At 40.8% G+C, this 21,060-nt stretch overlaps 1 long non-coding RNA gene across 2 annotated transcripts in view; it reads right to left on the bottom strand.

Moving 5' to 3' along the window:
- The window catches only part of LOC121140173, a 32,906-nt gene extending 14,258 nt beyond the window's left edge, over window positions 1-18,648 (bottom strand). Inside the window, exons 1-5 of one of the 2 annotated variants that reach the window (XR_005876980.1) lie at window positions 18,547-18,648; window positions 14,340-14,456; window positions 11,686-11,758; window positions 11,123-11,235; window positions 987-1,497 (exon numbers count right to left, since the gene is read on the bottom strand). This is a non-coding gene — a long non-coding RNA (uncharacterized LOC121140173). Of the gene's footprint in view, window positions 1-986; window positions 1,498-11,122; window positions 11,236-11,685; window positions 11,759-14,339; window positions 14,457-18,546 lie in introns of those variants that run through there. The other variant, XR_005876979.1, reaches the window with a different exon arrangement.
- Between the last annotated feature and the right edge of the window lie 2,412 nt (window positions 18,649-21,060).

Consider the following 21,060-nt stretch of genomic DNA (forward strand, 5'->3'; position numbering starts at 1 on the left):
TGAGACTGGAGGAGGGTGTGGAGTCCTCTGAAGCTGGAGCTACAGAAGGTTGTGAAGCCCCATGTGTGCTGGGAACCAAAAGCAGGACCTCTGGAAGAGCAGCAAGTCCTCCCAACTGCCGAGCCATCTCCCCAACCCTTTCACAAAAACCTTAAGGAAATACATGGAAGCATTGACACCATCTGTGTATGATAGAGCTGTGTTGCTTTTTACTTTACTTTTTATGGTGGTTTATACTTCCCAAATTTCAATAATTTCTGATACCTAAGAAACTTTATGCCAGCCTTCCCTTCAAGGAAATAAAACTATCAATAAGTATGTTTATTTTATTTCATCTTTATAGTTACTTTATGGTTAGTCAATCTGTTGATACTGACTTCAGCAACTTAAAATGCAAAGTCAGGCTTCTCTGTTGCCTCAAATTCCAGAAAGTCAAATGTTGTGTCCTCCTTTGGGTAATTCATGAATAACCCACCAGAAACATAAAAATAAGACACCAGCTAATGTAAGGCAATAATGATTTGCCCATCTAGTTCCAGCTGCCATAGAACTACATGGAGTCTATGTTACACATCTCAGTAGCAGGATGCTAATTATCCAAAGAAGGACAGTTGATGATACACATTTGTACCATTTCAAAGGCATTTGGCTTGAAACTAACAGATAATTCCTAATTCAAATTTATCTAAGCAAAAAGGAATCTTATTTTCCCACACAAGAAGCCCGGTGCTGGTGCTTGACTGGCCTCCAGGCAATCTGATCAATGGGCAGGGTGGCCACACCTCTTCACTCAGGCGTTGTTAGCCCAGGCTGGCCTTCCTTCTGGGAGCAGGAAGGTTACGTGATTTCAGCTATAAAAATATCAAAAGATGCTGGGCGGTGGTGGCGCATGCCTTTAATCCCAGCACTCAGGAGGCAGAGGCAGGTGGATCTCTATGAATTGGAGGCCGGGCTGGTCTACAGAGGGAGTTCCAGGATGACCAGGGCTGTTACACAAGAAAACTTGTTTTGAAAAACCAAACAAACAAACAAATAAATGAAAGCCAAAAGACATAAAATAGACTTTCTTACTGTGTCTCCTAGAAGCCAGGAGGCCTCTCACAGATGCCCCTGTCAGTTTGCTTTGTCCTCCTTGTTCATTTCATAGCCATGCAGCCAGTCTACACCACAGCAAGTGGCAGGAAACTGACATAACCCTAGACAGATGAGGTGGGGTCTGTTCCTCCGAAACCCAGGGAGGGTAGGTAATGAGCACACACACTGGTTGTACGTGAGCACACACACTGGTTGTGCTGTAGGGAAAGGGTGAGGGGAAGCAGAGGAGTCTGTGAAGCAGTACATGTGGCATGCATGATGGGTGGGACGTGATGGGCTGCTTCCGCCTTCCACGTTGTTGCTGATGTGAGAAGCATTCTCAGGGTGGTTAAAGACTATAGAAGATGCTGCGATCGGTGCTGTTGGTAAAGTGGAGAGGACTGATCCTTTCCCTTTCAGGATCTGAAGTTTTAAGAGATAAGGCACACGATTACTCAGGCAATTACAACACTGTTAAAATTATGGGGCTACCAACACTCTCTGGATGGGTGACATAACCAGATTTGATTACCAAAGGATGCCACATACCAGTTGGTCCAGAATGAGGATGCATCAGCCCTTGTGACAACTGAGAGGATGGCGTATCTCGAACCTGGAGGTGAAAGTTGAGTAGGGATCCTACAGGGCCCTTAAGGCCATGGTAAAGCGCTTGCATTTCATTCTAGAGTCACGGGGACCCCAGTTTAAAGGTACAAAGAAGTAAGAGAATCTGACTTTCTTTTTGGAACATTCTCTCTAATTTTCAGAGTGGAGAATGGAATGGAGGGATGAAGCCACAGTGTAGAAAATGCATAGATACTTTTACAGTAATCCAGGCTTGATCGTCACAAATTACAAAACAACTAAAATGTGTAGTGTAGGCAGCCAAATGGAGTCTACTGTTAAACACATGAAATTTGAATTATGAGACATTTAAGTGAAAAATACACAATAAATAGGACTCCTTTCATAGGCTTTTTTTACAAATATTAGCAACATTATTAAGTTGCTTGTAAATATTCTTGTGAAAACTTCGACAAATATAAGTGACTGCCAGATTATCCAAGCATTTTTTTCCTTTCTTGCTCTGACATGAGCAGGGTGATATGGGAAAAGGGTCTAGCAAGTGGTTTATGTGCACTGGCTCCAGATGTTGTGGAAGGAAAGGGCTGTAGACTAAAGACGAGGCTGTCTGTAACTTCAGCAATATACAGCCTTAGACAGCAAGACCAGGCATTTACAAATAATGCTTAGCGTCTCAACCTAATGCTTCCCCAGTTTTGCCTTCTGTCTTAGGATCAGACAGGCTCGCCCTCATGTGCAGTTAATACCTTTACTCCTGTCTTAATGAGGTGGTGTGCTCCTTTAATTCCAGCTCCTGGCAGACAGAGACAGACAGCCTGGTCTACAGAGAGTTCTAGGCCAGCCAAGGCCACACAGTGAGACCCTCTTGCAAACTAACAAATCAATCTTTACTCTTCTACTTTGAACTCCGGAATGTCCTTAGCAAGTCCATCTTCGTCTCCTTGCTTTATCTCCAACAGAAGGACAGAAAGATGAGCTCTTGGGTTAATTTGAGACAAAGATTCAAAGATTGCTTTGACTGAAGAACGTAGTTATAAATCTTTTTGATTGTGTAGGAATGATATATCAAGTTAATTGCCTGTCAGTGAATGTTTGGGTAACTTCCAATCTTTAAAAAGTTTATTTTATGTGTATGGGTATTTTGCCTGCATCCATGTCTGTATGCCATAGGCATGCCTAGTGCCTGTGGGGACCAGAAGAGGGCATAATAGCCTGTAGAACTTGAGTTACAGACAGCTGTGAACTGCCACATGGGTGTTGGGAAGAACTGAACACAAGTTCTCTGGAAGAGCAGTCCCTGCTCTTACTCATGAGCTATCTCTCCACCCCCCAGTCCTTCGTACCATAAACAAATGTTCAGTTGAATGACCTTGAGCAAAACGTTTGTCAGTGTCTCCTAACTTCCTCAGGAAAATTCCCTGAAATTAAATTACTGAGTCAAACACCGAATGTTCTCAAGCTTTTCATGCACTATTGTCACGTGCCTGTGTTCAGGATGTCTGTACTGATACATATCCCCCACGTTATATGGCTCATAACTGTCTAAGAATACATTGCTAATGTTTTCCCTCACATAAATATTCAATCTTTTAAAAAATATTTTCAGAGTTATTGATCAGCTTCTTTAATCTGTGGCGCTGACCAGGAAGTTTCTAAAGCTATCCCAGGGGACCTGAAACATCCCCTGACTTCTTTTCTTTCTTTTTCAGATTACACTTAGCTAGGAACTCCTAAGAAGAGCTGGAATCATCTCTCCCTCGTGAGAAGTTAAATCAGCTAAGGTGGGTGGACGTAGCGGTGATTTTTTTCTCAGTTCTTCCAAGCGCAGGAACTCTTTAGGAGCATCTAGGACATGGCAGCATCATGTTGGGATGAAGAAGTATTTCTAGACCCTCTTCCATCTTCATTTCCTCTCTCCCCCTTATTCTTCGATATGGACAATTATCATTTTACACATGTTGGTTCATATTAAAACATAGCTTCAAAGTTCTTAAGTTCTTAAGCACCCACTGAAATCTACCCAGCCACATACAATTTTCCCTTGGATATACATAGGTGTCACAGTATAAGGAAGATAGAGATATTTTGTATAAAACATCAACTCAAAATAGCTGAGACACTTTGCTCATAAGATTATGTTGCTTTCTATGGTTTAAATCGAGATAAGTTAAAAAGGCTTTCATAATATAGAGAAGGAAGTGTGACTGAAATTCACTTGAACTTGTCTGTAGGTCATCATGAAAAAGGAGTGCAAAAGAGAATCCAGTAAAGTTGGGCTGTCATTAAATCCCCTTGCATATCGAAAGAGCTTGTCTTGTGTGATGATACCTAAGATATTATTATATGCTTGTTTCTTCACTCAAGATTAGTTTTTGTGAGTTCGTGCTTCATATTCCCAGCAGGGAACAAGCCTCTTTTTTTGATAAGGTTTTACTATGAAACGCAGGCAGTATTTGCCTCACTCTCCTGAGTGCTGAAATTGAAATTGCAGGCCTTTATCACCACATCTACTGAAGACAGGCCTCCTAAAGGCCGTGGCGCTTAGTATCCTTCTGAGGATGCACACACATTAAAGATGTAAGGATTACAGCTGTGATGGTTTGTAAGTGAAGAGGGATAGAGATTAGAGACTGTCCGTAACTGATCCCCTAGTTACATGACTACCCTCCCTGCACTGCGGTCAGATTTTACCCAGTGTACGCCACAGGGTTTGATAGCATGGCAAGTGTGTCAAAGAAAGAACTTTGAAAAGAACGTCATGTTTTCTTTCCCATTAGGATTTTTCTCAAGAACAATTTATAAGTATTTAGAATGAATTCTGCCCAACTACCACCCCTAAATTCAAAACCAAAAAGAGTGTTGGGTTTTCTTTCAGTTGAGAATGACTACAGCTACGCCTACATGTTTAGGAAGTAGAGAAATGTTTGTCCTTCAGGCATGATGGACCTATTGAATGCAGTGACTGTCAATCAAAGTTTTCGAGAGCTATTTCAGACAGCAGACTCCAAAATGTGACCACATAAAACTACCCCTTGTTTTATGCCATTTTAAGAAAATGGATAATTAAACATCATGTTTTAGTTCTTCCCTTACTTCTAACGATAGGAATTTTAACATTTCTAAAGTTATTATATTTCTAAGAGAACAACTATAGTTTCCTCAGCCCAAGTCACCAAGCCTGGATTTATAGTTCAAACCCAGCAGCTCTCTCCCCGTCTCCCCTCTCATCTCTCTCTCCCTCCCTCCCTCCCTCCCTCCCTCCCTCCCTCCCTCCCTCCCTCCCTCTCTCTCTCTCTCTCTCTCTCTCTGTTTGCAGGATGAACTTGTCACAGTTGGATCACCTCCCTTCATTCCTTAATTGTACACAGCGTCCTTGCACTGAAACATCTGAAGTGCTAAGACCACATTATTCCAGCTTTGACAATGTATCCGTTGCTCTTGTGTGTTAAGTCTAGTCATTGCTGAGACTGCCTGTGCTCCCATGATTGTGACTCGGTAAAATTACAGCTCAGTTCAGATCTCAACGTGGAGAGAGGTTTGCAGGATTTGTTTACAATTAAGGATGCCATATGCTCCTCTAAGAAAAAAGATGGTAATTTCCAGGGAAGTAATAAGACATGAAAATATGGAATTGCTGCAGACCTACTAAGCCAACAAGCAAGACACCGTCTGTTCAATGGGAATAAATGCAACAAGTCTACCCCACTGTGTTTTTATGTCCAGTTGAATCTCCTCAGAAAAGGGTGAAGACTAAGAAAAGTCACTTTCTAGTATTTATATCTTAAATGTGTAGTGTGACATAGTTCATATTTTAAGACCAAACTGCTTCAAATGCTTGTTCACATGTAGAGCTATGCAACAAGATTAGACATTTTTAAAGTTATGTGCAGTAACAGTCTAAACTGAATATTTACTACTGGCCAAGTAAAAAGTAGAAAGTCCAATCAGACATTTGTCTTCAAAGGAACTGCTGGTGTTTGAACTCATCACAGTTTTTTCTTCCTCCCAATGGTTTGTGATTATAGGTAAATCTTTGCTTTCAAGGAAAAAAACAATATAAAGAGAAATCATGCAGCTTTGCACACAACAACACATTGGCAGGAAATGCTGGCACTGTTAAGTCACACCTTCAAGGACAGTGATAACAAAAATGCATTTCCACTTTGGATAATACTGTCCCCAGTCCTCTCCTCAAATACAGCTATCACATGGAATTTCCTCAATAAGAAAACTCTAGCAGTACGACTAATTGATCACCCATAATGCTATGCCAACAGCATAGGGTCTGTACCAGCAGTCTGTTCAGGGTCTAGCCCTCGACAGTGTTGTAGAGCAGGCAGCTAGATAAGTAGATTTCTCTACACCCCCAACAACACTAAAATAAGAAAAGGGCTATGCTTTTAGTAAATGTCTCCTTAATGAACAACAGTTTCTGAAAACTAATTCCTCGTGGGGGCACGCAAAAGAGTGTTGTTGTTGATGGGATCAAATATAGGCCCTTGTACATAATGGATCACTCTATGACTGCTCTGGAGCCATAGCCCAGAATTCTTAAGCTCTCAGACTACGAAGACTCCAAGGCTTGCATAACCAAGCCATCACCAAGTCCACAGTCTAGTATTTGTGCCTTAAGTAACATTTGAAGTACTTTCCACAAACTCTCAACTCAGTCAAACTGCCCCTTCAGAATGAGTGCCTTATTTGAGACAAATGCCCCTTAAGACATCTAAAGACATAAACACACAGGGGCCTCAGATACCAGTCCCTGGTTGCGTGAGCTCATCCCTTGACAAGCAGTGGAAATTTCCTACTGACGTAGGCAACCACCTCCACTCACTATTTCTCTGCTGCTTTGCTTTGTCTACCTTCATCTTGATATCTTCTCACCTTGGTCCCCAAATCATTGATTACATAACTCTAGCCCCGCAGATTTGATAATTACCCCTGATATTTGCCCTGTCTGCCTGTCTTGGATTTGACTCACTCTGGGCATTGTGTAAGCAGAGAGCCTTCCCTGGACTAATTCATCTAGGTCATGTGATGAACCACAGTACAACTTCCCTCACAATAGCTCTGGATAATAACGACCTCCATATGTGTGGCCCCACAGCATTATTGTTGTTTTATTGATGATTATTGGTTAACTGTCAATTTGCAGCTTCAGAACACTTTCCTAAATTAACTCAAATTAAGCTGCATAGCTACTTCAAGTGTTCTTACTAGTCCCCTTAACAGGTGAGGAAAACAAGGCAGAAAAGTCTGGTTAGATCAAAGAATTGTGCAACAAATTGGAGGAAGACCTATCAGCAAGACAATAAGCATGCCTTTTTTCTACCAAACTTGTAACTGATCTTAAAGGGTGTATAACTATTTCACCGATGTGAGGAATTGTGACTTCAGTCTTCTGAAACCCATAAGTTCTGAAACTTAGAAGTCTCTAAGACTTCAAGATGCATAAACAGTTACCCTCATTTGCTGACTGATAACCTTCATTGTCATACGAGTTCCTAAGCTTATTTCCTCTGCTTTGGTTCCCTTTCCACACATCCTTCCAGAAAGTTGCAGTGCAGATGTTTCCTTATTAGTTATGACCGTTACTGTCTTGAAACAGAGCAACTATGATCATCAGCATGAGACCTTCCATCCTAGTGACACTTCCTAGGAACAGGGGAGGCCCACGCTATTGCAAGTCTTCATGACATCCCTACAAGGACTCTTCTCTTCCAGAGATTATTTACTGGGTAAACAATTGATCAGTGGGGGAGGGAGGAGGGATAAGAGAAGAGGGAGAAGACTCCTCAGTGGTGTTACTCCTATAAACTGCACAGAGGATTTTCCCGTAGTTTGCCTTGGAGTTGTCCATGCCCCTGTAAGTAATTTGAATAAACTCATTGGTTCACCAACCTGGACTTAGATCCTTTCTTATGTCTTGTGCCCTTTCTGCATTTAGTGTGTAGACATCTCGTTATGTCTCCCCAGGAAAGTCAGATAATAGCATGGCCATGAGAAGGGTGTGGCTAATACTAGCTAAGCCTCCCTATGTATGCCTACGATGAGGCTTTTCCCTTCCTCACTTCTGGTATTCCTCTAGCCACCAAGGACTCTAGGCTATATTTGTAAGGAGGTGGGTAATCACATGAACAATCAGATCACTTCTGCTGAACAATTTGTGAGTCAGGTGCGGGCAACTTTGAAAGCAATAACAACAAAATATACACATAAGCATGAGGCTTCCCACTGCAGGCTATGGGCAGTGTTCCCTGAATGATGACAGACTTCACTCGCTGGCTCCCAGGGACTCCCTTGCTGTCTACTACTGGGTGTCACTTAACTATCTCCCAAGGTCACCTCTGCTATTCCCCATACAATTCCAGCAAACCCAGTACCCTCACCTTGGATTCTACTTCCTTAATTAAAAGTCCTCTTCCCCACACTTTTTCCTACTCCTGCAAGGTCAGGTGACTCAGTTCCTCTGGTGTGTTACAGAGGTTGCTATCCACGAATCTATTCATCTATTTTCCATGTTTTTTAAGCACTCTGCATATTAAAAAACTTCTTTGTCACATTTGTTAAAGCCATTCTTTTCTAGCATTTGTCTTTTAACTTTTTAAACTTCTTTTCTACTGAAAGTTGTACATTCTTCTTACTCCAACATCCAAGTCATTTCCTTTATGGGTTTAAGACTTTGTGTCACTGAAAAGCTTTGCACATTCTAAGACTTTGCAATTTTTATCCATGGCTTTTTTTTTCCTGGAACAGCACTTGATTTGTCTGCAGTTTATTTAAGCTATGAAGAAAGTTCATTACACATCTTAGCATTTTTCTTTTATTTAAATAAAAGTTTATTATTATAATAAACAATAGGCTCCAATGCAACACTTTATACTACCTATAGGCCAAGAGATATTTCAACAGGAGACCCAGATGTTCAAATGGAAAGAGTCACCATCATCCTGGGTGCCAGGAACAGCTATTTTGTGACAGATTTATAATTCCACCTGTGCCCAGGGCCTCTTCCCTGTGCCTTCACTTGCTAATTTCGAGTTTTTTCTGGCCTCTTGGTTTCTGCTTGAACACCTTATCTTCCTGTTTGTCTGCTTGGCTTGCTTCTGGATCTGCTTCTTGGCACCTTACAGTCTAACATGATACCTGAGACCCCTTCTCCAGACCTAGATCCTAGCTTTGTATTTTTCAAATGCCTAGCCAGAGCCCTCATCGTCTTTGCCGAACAATAGCTATTTGCTCCTCTAACTTAAAATGTCAACATGCAAAGTTCCTTACATGCCTGGTTTATTTCTATGCTCTCGGTTTCACTGATCTGTAAAGTTTCAAAATTTTTTAATTGTTATGTAATTTTATATTTTAAAAAAACCTGGATGTTCTCCATTCGTGACCACCCCTTTTTATTGCTCTTCTGTTTCACAATAGGCTCTTTCCCCATCCCAATCCCACAATGAACTTTAGTATCACATTGTACAATATTTGACCTCAGGCATTCAGCAACATATGGAATGATGACCACTGTTGGACTTTAACAATGGACTCTTTAGTTTCTTCTATTCTTTATGGTTTCTGCTACACAAACAGTACAGCTGGGACTCAAAACTGAACCTGACTGATTATTTGCTGGGCTATCCAAGCCCATGATACAATTGCTACTCCAGCTCCTAACAAATGATAAGACTGAATTGAAATCAGCTCCTAGGTTGACTTACATGCAGCAGGGGAATCCGAGTTTATTGCTTCTGGCCTAGTAAAGCTGGTAGGTAGCTCACAAGGATAGGAGCAGAAACAGCACCCAGAGCATTTGCATAAGATTAAGAAAAACTGCATTGTCATTTTTACCTCCCATGCAATAAACCTAGGTTGTTTTCTTGCTTCCAAAATTATGGGTCAATGTAGATAGTAGAAGAGTTTCCTACAGATTCAGAATAGTATAAAGTGAGTTGGAGTGAAAGATGTAGAGAATCTACCCAACACGACTATGGTGCCCTGATGTATGGGACTCTCAACTCTATAAGGAAGCTCTCTCCACGGCTACCTTGTGCAGCAATTAGGCTAAGTTAGTTTTACTAACCAGATTTTGTAATGCCATAAAAAAAATAAAGATTTCTTCGTAAAGTGTGGTTAGAAAATCTCACTGTGAGATCCATATTGAAAGTCATTCTACAAATTGCAATAAAAATAAACAATTCAGAGTAGGAACAAGTGGCATATCCATGTGACAGATGTAGTAAGCCCATGTGACATGGCCAATTGACACAGATTTCAGGTGTGAAACTGGAACCTTCAGGTACTCATGTTATTATAAGCTTTAAGCTTCCAAGTAAGGCCTCTTACCCACTCCCAATTACCCATGGGTTTTCTCATTACAGAGAAAGCAAAGGTTTAAGTCAACCGCCTCTGATGTGCCTTGATCCCTAATGCCCACAATACCAAGTAGCATTCCAGTATCTTGACATTTTAGGCCTCTGCTGAAGACAGAATGCTTATTTTGCCACCCCAGTTCTCCTTCCAGCCTGGTATTCCTCTTTTGAGGAAAATATTTGCTATACGATGGCAAGTAAGAAGTAACTTCACATGGAGACTATTTCTATCTTCACCTGCACTGAGGCCAAAATTGAAGATGTGTGGGTGTCTTGTAGTACCTCTCTATTCTCTCCCAAAGTCATTGGAGAGTAAACAAGCATGACTTCTTGATAAGGAACTTTTCATAACCTTTGTGCAAGCATTCCATAACCTTCTCCCTCTTGTTGGTTGTTGTTCAAATACAGAAGGGAAATACACCCTAATATTCATAGTAGCCATCTCTTAAGTTAGTGAGACTTGAGAAGACTTTTTCTTTATGCTTTCTGAATTGCCTACACTTTCTTCAATGACTATTTTCCTCAAAGTAAGATAGTTTGAAACTTTATTAAATTAAAAGAAAAAAGACTAGATATGAATACTCTGAGACATTTCCAGCAGACGTGTTTGGAAGATAAGATCCCTTTGCCTTCTTTCTTTCATGTGTTTTCTGAATTTAAAAATTTTATTTGAAATTTTAGAAAGTAGTTCACCAAATGTCTTAGTTCTTGCAGGGGCAGGTAGAAATATTGTTATGGACTATATTTGGGCTTCACACATGGTCATAATTACAGTGTACTTCTGTCAAAGCCCTCTGTTTCCTTTGTTTTAAAATAGAAAATAAACCTGCTTTTATATGACTCTCAGTAAGATGATGAGTGGCAGCTTGCCCCCCTAACGCTGCCATTTTAAGGAGATCATCTGTTCAATTATAGAATGGAAACTCTACCCACCTAGTAACTAGTTCTCCTCATACAAGTCATAATACTCTCCAGCTATGGAACAACTTCTCAACTCCTTACTCATCTCTCCCTGTGGGACACAGCTATCCCTTCTTCATTCAACACCTTACTCATCTATCCCTATGGGACATCACTGTCCCTTCTGTCATACTCACCCGAAGTCTACACTGCATTCAAGTAGGGTTAGCTCACTAAATATTCACCATGGTCCGGAATGATAGAAGCTCAATGTGCCGCCTTGCTGTGCACTTCACATTTCAATGACATTCTAAAGGACCCGAAGAAATTAATCCTGATTAAGAAAGACTGAAAGAGAGAAAAACTAAACTGTCATGAACAAAAAATTCTAAGACTCAGGTTAACGAGATGGCTCAGCAGACAAAAGGGCTTACTGTACCCCTGGTGACCTGAGTTTGATCCCTGGGAGTCACAGGGCAGAAGAAGAGAACCAATTCCCACAAGTTATCCCCTGACCCCACATGTACTGTTGCACACATGTATATACACATAGAAATAAATAAATAATGTTTAAAATGAAAAATAGGATTCTCAGTAACATAGAAATAGCTGTTCACTCCTTGGGATAACTACACTTAGAAGCAACAAAAAAAAAAGGAAGAGGAAGCGACTCTTTTTAAAAAACATCCTTTAACTCTGGATTTTGTAAAATAATTGAAAGATCAATGACTTTGCAGAAACAGAATTTTATGGCTCTTACCTCTTATGATCTCCAGATTCCCAGGGTTTGCTCTAGAAACCAATTAGAGCTTTTGTTGAAGTCTACTTTTAGCCTATATTGACACAAGAGAGCACTGTTCATTTTTTAATAACTAGAAAATCTTTCCTTCTTAAAAAAAAGGGGGGGTGGTCTTCCAGAAGAGCATCACACCCAATCTGATGCATTTGACAGCAAAGAACTGTAATTCTTTGGTTTATTTGAGCCCTCTTCTGTCGTCTGCCAGAGGAAGCCCCTGCAGAGGAAGCACTCTGCAAAATTGGCAGAGAACTAAGATGTGGAAGAAGGCTGTCCTTAGGCTGTTTGCTTTATGACAGAAGGAAGGAGAATTCTTTGTTGTGGATTTTGTAAGTTAGTTAACCAATTGTTAAGACCAAGGGGCTTTTTTTTTTTCCCAAAAGAGCTCGGGGAAGTTGTGAATGCAGAACATGCAGAGAAATCTTAGTTGCTTCTGCCATATGGAAAGCAAACTAGGGAGGTCAAAGACATTTAAGGCCTAGAGAAATGTAGATGCGCTGACAGGGTGCCTTGTTGCTCCTTTTTCCAAAGCTTTGACTTTTAACAACCAGAAACTACAGACTTCTCATCAAATGCTTTATTGGTTATTATTTGTGGCAGCATATGATGACAGGACATAACTGGGCAGAAGGATTTTGAACAGCGAATTGTGGGGGGAAATGTCAATTCTTAAAAATAAAGCTAAACAAGAATAATAGTAAGCGAGTCTTGACACCCAAAACTAACTCAGCATTATGGAAGCCTCGAAATTCACACTTGCCTCTGTATAGCCAAGCCTGCCCAGATTCGCATGGCCCCAATACAATGGCATTAAGAACAGCCTATCGTTGTTTTTTCTTTGTGATCAATTGTTTATCCGGTGTTAAACAAATATTGTGGTGAAGAATAGATTGGAACAGGCTTCAGAACTATTCCTTGGATGTTCATCAACAGAAACACAGAGAGACAGCAGAGCTCAGCACTTGGATAGATGAAATCCAACAGGAAATCTAAAAGAAAACTGACTGGAATTTTAAATCTTCAACAATGAATAGAGTCATGGGATTACTGGTGTAAATGCAAACCTGATGCTGCAGAAAATAACCCTGAATTTTTGTTTCCAAAAAATAAATATATCAACTTGTCTTTCCAAGGAGATCCTTAATGGTACATGTGCCAGGGTAATGTATGCATGTATATATATAATGTGTGTATTTTATATATAGTCTTTTTTGAAAAAAGCAGAAGGGGGAAAAAAGCATGAAGAGCATATAACATATGGCATTCCCTGTCGCCTCAGCTGGTGTTTGCCATTTCCTGCTTGTAACTTTCTTAATTTTACATCTTCTCCTCAATTTCAATATACTAGACATTTAAATCAAAATTTCAAGTTGGCCTTCCCTTTTTTTTTTCATTTGCTGCTTCTGCTCCTATTAATTTTTTTCAGCTACATGGTGAGCTCTGTCTCATTTAAAGAGAAGCCAGTGATTGCTGTGGGGTATTGCCAGAATGAGTCAATACAGACAGTGTTCATTCTGATGTGACTACCTGGATAGGTGATGTCCAGGCACAAGAAATAAAGTAAAACCTATTCTAATACTGCAATCAATTTTTTTCTGGGACTGATAATAGAACTGACATAGGGGAGAATGACAATCTCTAACTGGCACAGAACCAGTCTTGAAAATAAAACCCCGAAGTCACTGGGATTCACTTACACATTGCCCCTCAGAGTGGTGCCTCTTCCCTAACTTCCGCCTCCAGACAAAGCCAGGCCACCTGAGGAAGATGTTCTCTTTATAAAACCTCAGGAAACAAGTGTCCTTTACCCTCAGAGGAACAAACTGAATTTCCTACTCAAAGTAACTAGGACTCCGAAGTATTAAGAGCCTGGCCTCGGCTGGCTGCTGAAGTCTTCCTCATCAATTCCAAAGGTCAAAGGTGAAGGAGAAGAGAACAAAAGCAAAGTACTACCTTCCTCCCTTGAAAATGAACCTCAGGGGCTAGCCAGATGGCTCAGAGGGTGAAGTTATCTGCTGCCAAACCTGAGAACCTGAGTTTGATGCCTGGACTCGCGTGACAGGAGCAGAGAAGCAACTCCCAAGCTTGTCCTCTCACCTCCACAAGAGTGCCTGGCATATGCATGCATACATACAAAATGAATGAATGAATGAATGAATGAATGAGCTATGATAAAATATATCTTACTTGTTCTACACTAGAAGTCGATTGCTGGGAAATATTGGCAGTTTATGGTTGTTCCCCACTTCTGTTGGAGTTCTAGGGATGTTGTGGCTCTAAGAGTTCTTCTAGTTTGCTTCAGTAATTAAATCTTGTCCCCATAGGTACTCCCAGGGTGTTCCTGTTAAAGAGTAAGTCACCCTTTCATACTCAGTTTAGTTTAGACAGTGTGAGCTAAGGTACAACTCGACTAGGGAAGACTCAGCGTCTTAGATGTCCTAGGGAAGACTCAGTCAGCGTCTTAGCTGTCCAAGTGTGCCTAGCAGCTCTTAAGATAAATTCGTAACCACACACATACCTAAGAGATCCCACCACACTCCTCTTGCTTCGCTAGTTAAAATAGTTCTAGAGAATGGGGATATCATGTTAAAATCTTAGTCATGTGATTGCAAACTCACCCAGCACCTTCCTTGTACGCTTCCTCAAAGTTGTCTGAGATAGGTATGCTTTTTTCTTTCATAAGTCCTTCTCCCATGGGAGGGTGACCAGGTTTCAGCAAATATGACTAGAGTTATCTATAAAATTTGAGAACAGAGAGATATGAGAGGGGTTGGAGCAGACAGTTCATAGGATACGAACAAGACCTGAATTCAACTCACAACACCCATAATGAAGCTCACAACTGTCTGTGACTCCAGTTCCAAAGGATCCGACACCCTCACACAGACATACATGCAGGCAAAACACCAATGAACACAAAATTAAAACTAAATAAAATCTTTTTTTTCTTTTTTTTTTTTTGGTGGGTGTGGGTTCAAGACAGGGTTTCTCTGTATAGCTTTGGAGCCTCTCCTGGAACTAACTCTTGTAGACCAAGCTGGTCTTAAACTCACAGAGATCAACCGGCCTCTACCTCCCAAGTACTGGGATTAAAGGCATGCACCACCACCACCCAGCTAAACAAAATCATTTCTAAAGACAAAGAGATGGGAGAAAGGGACAGGGCTAGAGAGATGATTCAATGGCTAAGAACTCATACTGCTCGCATTATTATTGTGGACTTAAGGAGAAACCTGGCATCCACAAGGATGACCCCAACTAAGAATCTAAGAAGTAGTCAAAAGGCTACCTTAAATGTCCTTCCCCTAAAATGAGATTGATGGCTACCTTAAATGTCCTTCCCCTAAAATGAGATTGATGGCTACCTTAAATGCCATCCTAGAGCCTTCATCCAGTAGCTGATGGAAGCAGAAGCAGACAGCCATAGCTAAACACTGAGCTGAACTCTGGAATTCAGTTGTAGAGAGGGAGGAACAATGACCAAAAGGGTCAAGACCAGCCTGGAGAAACCCACAGAAACAGCTGACCTGAACAAGGGGGAGCACATGGACCCCAGACTGATAGCTGGGAAACTAGCATAGGACTGTTGCAGACCCTCTGAACATGGATGTCAGTTTAGAGATCTGGTTAATCTATGGGGCCTCTGGTAGTGGATCAGTATTTATCCTAGTACACTAATGGACTTTGGGAGCCCATTCCACATAGAGGGATACTCTCAGCCTCAACACATGGGGGAGGGTCTAGGCTCTACTCCAAAAGATATGACAGACTTTGAAGATCCCCCATGGAAGGCCTCACCCTCCCTAGGGAGCAGAAGGGGGATGGGATAGGGGTTTGGTGGGAGGCAGGGGAGGAGGGAAAGGAGAGGGAACTGGGACTGACATGTAAAACAAGCTTGTTTCTAATTTAAGTAAAAAAAACAAAAAGGAAGAACTTATACTGCTCTTGTGAGATGGCTGGCAGTTACCTATCACTCCAGCTCCAGTGGAATCTGAAGCCTCTGATGTCTTTGAGCACTGGCACTCACATGCACAGACACACACATGCTCATAACTAAGGATATTAAAATAATGTTGAAAAAGATGCAGATATTCTAAGTTATCTGCCTGCCTGTGGTACTGAGGATAGTAATTTCCTCCTGCTGATGCTCCTGATGCAACAGCCACAGCACAGAACTCAGAACCAAAGCACAGACCCAGAACCAAGTCTTCAGTAAAAGAACATGGATCCAAGAGTCAGGTAAAACAGCCACGAAGGGATTGGTGAGAAGGGCATGATCCAAAACAGAGAATTATACCCTAGTGTCCTTCTTACCTGTGAATTAGTGATAAACAATGTGGAATTACAGACATCTTCATCACACAGCCATCAGAATGGCCAATCCTTATTATTCATATTTTTATTATCATAAATATCTAGTTTAGAACTTTTAAATTTTACCCACAAAAAAGAGCAGTCATCACCTTATGCCAGTGTGAAATTTGTTCCTCTGCAGAAGAAAAGAAAAGCAACAAATTCAAAATAAAATGTCTCAGAATTTCATTTGGATCTGGGTTCCAAAACTGATAGCTGAGGTTGAGAGTAGCGATGTCAGAATGATTTTTTGTAAGTCAAGAAAATCTTTGAGTCTGTTAAGAAATCACATCTAAATACTGCTAAATATAAGAATTTTTGCATCACTAAATGAAATGGGCAAAGTATAAAAATTACAAAATAAAGGGAAGCCAAAACTTAGTGTGTTGTCACACAAAGTCTAACATTTCCATTTCTTGCCCTCATGCCTCAGTCCAGCTAGAGAATTAATAGGGAACTGAGGTTTAACGCAGTTAGGTACTGACATCTATAAATTGCCATGTAAGTGCACTATCAGAAGACTGACAAGAGGCAACTTTTATGATGAGAATTTACATAATTAAAAAAAGTGATGCCAGATGTCAAAATATGTATTTAGTGACTCATAAAATTTCATTGCCCTAAAGTGAAAAAAATAGGAATACCACAGATAAAAAAATATTTTCAGCAGATGTCCCAAAAATACTTCCAACTTTAAAAGAATCCTTCCACCTTCTCCGCACTTCCTCCTTCCCGAGTATCTCTCATTTCCTTGACATTTTCTTAGCACTCTTCTCCAGGATTAGGCACAGGTCCAAAGGTAGGAGCAAAGGGGATGGATGCTGAATTAGTTCTTCCTGCTCATCCTCATCTTCCTCAACCTTCCCAAACACCAGACAGGCGAGATCAGGGACAAAGGGAGAAGGAAACAGGTTTCAGTCACACCCCTCCTCTTCATCTTTGTGAAAGGTGACATACAGGCTCCATGTTGCGTGCAATGTTTTAAAATTGTTTCATAATCCTTCAAAGTCAAATACCTTTGGGTGTTTCATACTGGAGACACGGAAGATAAACAAGACCAAAACCCCTCCTTTCCCCCAGCCTTTTGGTCTTTTACAAAAGTTGAGACCAAAGGCTAAATCTGCCTGCGGATGGGTGTTCATCGGTGCTGGCTTTTGTTTGCTTGTTAATTGTTTTGTTTTTAGGACAGGGTGTCATGTAGCTCAGGCTATTGTAGAGAGAAGGATTCCGTACTCATTCTTGATCCTTTCCTACCTACCAGTGCTGAGATTACAGCATGCACCACTTTATCAAACCACAGCTACATTTCTGTTAAACAGAGTGTCTTTCAAGAGATCTTCACCTTCTAATCTGAAACAGTCCTCACCACTACCCACTAAACTTCACAGGTCACTTCGTATATTCCCCTTGCTAATTAGTCCATGTATGCACTTCAGATTTGGATGTCAAAGCGAAAATCATCTTCATCCACTCACATAAACTCAGCACTGGCAGAGACTTTCAAATCCATGTTCTAAAACAATCACCCATTAGATAGATTTTCTGGCAATATTTTCAGGATTAGCTTTTTGCGAATCGGAAACACCAAAAAGACTTTTTAAAAAATTAGAAGCCTGAGTCCTACCTCTCTCTCACTGAATTAGAATGGCCAAGGAGAGGGGTCGAATAGGAGCCCCTCATCTGTTCAGGTAAAAATACCTGGTGAGCAGCCAGCATGCTATTCCTTATTATACCTAATAACAAAGAGCTCATGGGTTGTTTGGTTGTGTTTTGGGGGTTTTGTTTTGTTTTGTTTTGTTTTTATAGCAGTGTAAGAAAGTTCATTCCTCAGGCAAATGTGGGTGTTCTTACTAGCGATAGGGAAGAGTTGTCTGTCTCTCGGCCCTGGGGAAGATTGACGGTATATTACAGAGCCTTATCAAAATTCTGGAGGGGGCTGTTATCCAAAGTAGTCTTAACTCCTCTCTCTTCCTGGCATATGTTTCATACCTTGCAGGCTCAAAGTGGAGAAATCTGTCCATCTCTATGTCCATGTGAAATCTAAAGCTACCTATTTAGGTATTGCAGCTGTCATCAACAATATCCCGGTGTTGGGATGAGGTAGATTTTGCTTCCAAAACTATGAAAAGGGAGTCAGTGTGCAGAAATGACAGATTATGAAATGACGAAGAACATCTGGCTCAAAAATGAATTATACAGGTGCCATCAACAAGACAAACAGGAAACTTCCTCATGAAATAGCGGAGTTAAACTTCCAGGCTGTTTTGAACCTCATACAGGCCTATTAATCAATTCAGTAAAAATGTAATTAGAATGGATTTGACCAGATGCTTGGCTGACCAAGTTAAAGCGATGATCATTATAACATGGCAAAAATTCATCCACATAACTGACCACATAAACATAGATAATAATATAATATACTAAGTAGGCATTGTAGGGTACTCTGTATCTTTCAGAGTTTTCACTCACAAATAATCTCTCTGCAATGGTAAATCAATCCGGGAGTCAGTGTAAGGATTCAGGCATTATGCTGGCCTGCCCAGTCACCTAGCAGAATGCATTCAGGCAGTACCCTGGCCAGCCCAGAGTTCCAAGGAGATGCAAGGGACCCCTTTAAGAGAAAGACCCCGCCCACTTAACGGTCTTTTCTGCCTGCTATCTTTTTCTGCCCTCTTCTCTTAACCCCCCTCCTCTCTTTCCACTCTCTCTTTTCCTTCCTGCTGTTTCCCTGGGGGGCGCACCTGACTTTTCCTGCCTCCCTCTTCTCTCCTGTTCCACTCCCAACCCCCGCACCCTGTCTATGTCTCTTTCTCTTTTCCCTTCCCTTCCATCTCTGTTCCCGGTCAGCCAACACCTACCCCTCCCTTTGCTCCCTTTCCCAAATAAACTCCATGTGGGTTTGTTGAAGTCTGGTGGCTCATGTCTCATTTCCCATATGACAAAGAAGCAGACTCCTGTCACATGGTTTACTCATTTAGAAATCAGCACCTACTCAGATGACCAAATCCCCAAATCGGATGCCAATACTCAAGCCCTGCAATCTTCAATTTTCTGGTTTACAGTGTCTAAGAGAAAGCTGAAAAGAGGAAGAAAATTTATCCAACGAAAACCAAACAGTGATTGTAAGAAACATTCCCAGACAAGAAGAGAAGCAGGGGGGAAAAAAGCCCTGAGAATCAAGTGTTAAGGTACGGCTGGGACATAAACATCTGCAAACAATTCCCAGACCCATCAGGAACTGGCTGTTAAAGACACAGGGCGGCCAACGGGAAAATGAGGCCAGCTGATCCCTGGCACAGCTGGGAAAAAAGAAAAGGAATACTATTTCTTGCTAAACTGATCCTGACTGAGGAAGTGAGTTCTGGAAAGTCCGTTGGAGGTAGCTGTGAAGGGTCTCTGAACCTTGTTAACCAGAAGTTTTCCTGGTAGTCAGTAGCCATCAGAATGGGAGAGTGAAGTCCAAAGCAGATACTCCAAAGAAATAACTTTGAAAAGACAACACAGAGTTAGTTGATTCGGCCACATTTGGTTCAGCAAGCAAAGTTAAATCATGATAAAATGAGGGGGAAACAGCCTCTTCTAGGCCAAGATGTTAATGCCTCCTAGTGATTAAATCCCGGGATTATCAGTCTGAAAAAACAACAACAAACAGTCAATGAGCTAGGCCTGGTGACACAGCTTCAATACCAGTGCTCAGGAGGCAGAAGCGGGTGGGTTTCTGTGAGTTCAAGACCTGCCTGCTTGATAGGGAACCCCAGGCTAGCCAAAGCTACATAATGAGACCCTGTCAAAACAAGCATCGCTTTTTAAAATATTTTAAAACTTGACAGTAAAGACAGCAGTACTGTTCCACTCAAGGACATGGGCATGAGATGCCCTCTTCAATCTAATTCCTCAATGGTCAGGACACGTTAACTAAAAATCTGCCATAGAACTCTAAGTGGATTACAAATCTCTTTGAGGTTTAAACCATATGATTTCATTTCATTTTAAAAATTTACTAGATTCCAGTGTTTATGGATAGATGAACTTTCTCTAGCTGTCATATATCCCTATATTAATGTTTTTAGTACATTTTGTATGTGTGTGTGTGTGTCTGTGTGTGTACATACACGCATAGCCCTGCTTTAGGAAAAACCAATTTGAAATAATACATATTAAGAAAAAGCCAACATAGTAAGATTAAAAATGTTGAAATAAATTCAAAGTGACTATTCACCCTTATTAAACAATTGTCTATGAAGACTGTTTTATGTTATAAACTGTGTGAATTGCAAAAATGCAAATTGGAATGCAGGTTAAGTAACCCATATCAGAAATGCTTGTGTCCAGATATCCTTCAGATTTCAGAAGGTTTTTTGGAGTTTTGGAATTTTTATACAAGGCTATTGATTAAGCCTCAGAAGACCATAGTAAAGAACTCTTAAGAGATTTACCATGGAAAGAAAGGAGAATTGTTACAGTTATGGTTAAATTGTTATGGTTAAAAAACGAATAAATGAATGAAAATATAGCAGTATTCAGAGGAGAGTAAAGACACAATACAGCTGTCAAGGTTCCGATAATAAATACCTTTATGTACTGCACCAAGGAAAGTAGACTTTTTATTGTAGGCAAAAGCCATTGAGAATTTTAGCATTAAATGATTTTTTTTTGATATTTTGAGACAGGGTTTCTCTGTATTGTTTTGGAGGTTGTCCTGGAACTCTCTCTATAGACCAGGCTGGCCTCAAACTCACAGAGATCTGTCTGCCTCTGCCTCCCGAGTGCTGGGATTAAAGGCGTGTGCCACCAATGCCCGGCTATGGTAAATAAATCTTAAAATCATATTTTAAAAATAGAATTTCACTAACAGATAACAAAATGGCTTGAAAGGGCTATTACCAGACACAAGTAGACCAAATACCAAATTTATTGGTAGAGCTCCTCTCTCTCTCTCTCTCTCAAATGACCATGTCTTAAAGTAGAAATACAGAAAGGAAA

Source organism: Mesocricetus auratus, unplaced genomic scaffold, assembly GCF_017639785.1.
Source record: "Mesocricetus auratus isolate SY011 unplaced genomic scaffold, BCM_Maur_2.0 Super-Scaffold_100004, whole genome shotgun sequence".
Classification (NCBI taxonomy): domain Eukaryota; kingdom Metazoa; phylum Chordata; class Mammalia; order Rodentia; family Cricetidae; genus Mesocricetus; species Mesocricetus auratus.